Source organism: Aricia agestis, chromosome 2 (assembly GCF_905147365.1).
Source record: "Aricia agestis chromosome 2, ilAriAges1.1, whole genome shotgun sequence".
Taxonomy (NCBI): domain Eukaryota; kingdom Metazoa; phylum Arthropoda; class Insecta; order Lepidoptera; family Lycaenidae; genus Aricia; species Aricia agestis.
In genome coordinates this window covers 15,205,480-15,207,979 of record NC_056407.1, presented here as the reverse complement: position 1 = coordinate 15,207,979, position 2,500 = coordinate 15,205,480, and the positions used below count along the sequence as shown (strand labels likewise).

The 2,500-nt window shown below is 49.0% G+C and overlaps 1 non-coding gene across 1 annotated transcript in view; it reads right to left on the bottom strand.

Moving 5' to 3' along the window:
• The window catches only part of LOC121740101, a 1,903-nt gene extending 263 nt beyond the window's left edge, over positions 1-1,640 (bottom strand). The window contains exon 1 of the ribosomal RNA XR_006037552.1: positions 1-1,640. This exon is cut by the window's left edge and continues 263 nt beyond it. This is a non-coding gene — a ribosomal RNA (small subunit ribosomal RNA).
• Positions 1,641-2,500: the final 860 nt, after the last annotated feature.

Genomic DNA, 2,500 nt, shown 5'->3' with positions numbered 1-2,500 from the left:
GCACGAAGGAGTTTCAACGGGTTGCCCGGGCCTCTAGGCCAGGGAGAACATGCTGATTCCTTCAGTGTAGCGCGCGTGCGGCCCAGGACATCTAAGGGCATCACAGACCTGTTATTGCTCAATCTCGTGCGGCTCGAAGCCGCCGGTCCCTCTAAGAAGAATTTTAATACGTCGCCAGTGAGTTGCGCGACCGAAGTCGCGCACACCTAAATGGCGACGCCTATTTAGCAGGCTAGAGTCTCGTTCGTTACCGGAATTAACCAGACAAATCGCTCCACCAACTAAGAACGGCCATGCACCACCACCCACCGAATCAAGAAAGAGCTGTTAATCTGTCAATCCTTCCGGTGTCCGGGCCTGGTGAGATTTCCCGTGTTGAGTCAAATTAAGCCGCAGGCTCCACTCCTGGTGGTGCCCTTCCGTCAATTCCTTTAAGTTTCAGCTTTGCAACCATACTCCCCCCGGAGTCCAAAATCTTTGGTTTCCCGGAAGCTGCCCGCCGAGCCATTGTATTAACGTCGGCGGATCGCTAGATGACATATTTACGGTTAGAACTAGGGCGGTATCTAATCGCCTTCGAACCTCTAACTTTCGTTCTTGATTGATGAAAACACCTTTGGCAAATGCTTTCGCTGATGTTCGTCTTGCGACGATCCAAGAATTTCACCTCTAACGTCGCAATACGAATGCCCCCAGTTATCCCTATTAATCATTACCTCGGAGTTCTGAAAACCAACAAAATAGAACCGAGATCATATTCTATTATTCCATGCACGAAATATTCAAGCGGCATTTTGAGCCCGCTTTGAGCACTCTAATTTGTTCAAAGTAAAATTGTCGGCCCACCTCGACACTCACTGAAGAGCACCGCGATAGGATTTTGATATTGAACCGACGTTTTACCGTCGGCTCACCGACGATATGCTCCGCAAACGTGTCAGTATCACCGCGGATGCGGTGCACCGACAGCGCGGCGCACAAATGCAACTACGAGCTTTTTAACCGCAACAATTTTAGTATACGCTATTGGAGCTGGAATTACCGCGGCTGCTGGCACCAGACTTGCCCTCCAATTGTTCCTCGTTAAAATATTTAAAGTGTACTCATTCCGATTACGAGGCCTCGTAAGAGTCCCGTATCGTTATTTTTCGTCACTACCTCCCCGTGCCGGAGTGGGTAATTTGCGCGCCTGCTGCCTTCCTTGGATGTGGTAGCCGTTTCTCAGGCTCCCTCTCCGGAATCGAACCCTGATTCCCCGTTACCCGTGACAACCATGGTAGTCGCAGAAACTACCATCGAAAGTTGATAAGGCAGACATTTGAAAGATGCGTCGCCGGTACTGGACCATGCGATCGGCAAAAGTTATCCAGATTCATCAAAATAAACGACTTAGGACGCGAGGGCCCTCCGTCGATTGGTTTTGATCTAATAAAAGCACTCATCCCATTGCTGGTCAGAGTTCTGATTGCATGTATTAGCTCTAGAATTACCACAGTTATCCAAGTAACTGAGTAAGATCTAAGGAACCAAAACTGATATATTGAGCCATTCGCGGTATCGCCTTAATACGGCTTGCACTGAGACATGCATGGCTTAATCTTTGAGACAAGCATATAACTACTGGCAGGATCAACCAGGGAGCTAACCACTAGAGCCGCACGAATCTCTTCGAGCGCTCGAGGTACTCGCCGTCGACACGCGTGTCGACGGCCAAACAGTGCACGCGCGCACACACGGCGGACCGTGCACGCGCGGTGACCAGTCATTATTTGAATTTTCCCTTTTGTGCGACAAACACAAAAAAAAGAAAACGCGGAGCAACTAAGCTACCGCACATTCGAACGTTCCATATTACGAGATCTATCATCTATGATAGTGTAACAGAGAGTTTAACATGAACTCGTCAACCATATAGATTGTCGCCCGGTGCTGGAGAGATCAGACCACATACATTACGTCAAAGTTGATGTAATACTATATGAAGAAATATTGTAACTTCGCGACCGCTATCAGTTCCACCTTCGACGCGACGGGCACAATACCAGACAACGGCGCACTCTAAACAGGTGCTCCGCGCTCGTACATAATGCCCCGCCGCGATTGTTACGGTGGTAACTTTAACGAACTGCAGCTACCGTTCGGCTCGACACAAAATCAAACTAATGATTATCGCGAGAACCTCACGTTTCGCTGGTCCGTCGGTCGACACGTCGTATATTGTTTGTTTATTATCATTATGATGAGCTCAAATGGATATGGCACAAATTTTTGTATTTTCACACATCGCATAACCAACACCACCATCACTGCTCACTCGCACTCACTCCACATGTATATGCGAATGCGGCCGTGCAGATAATGCGCTGGTGTTATGCGATTAAAAATATATGTTGTCACATCGAGTAGTATAGACTTCAATTAACCTAAACCTGGTACCACCACCACCACCACCATTCCCCCCCCCCCCCCCCCCCCCCCCCCCGTCCGTCCGTCCGTCCGT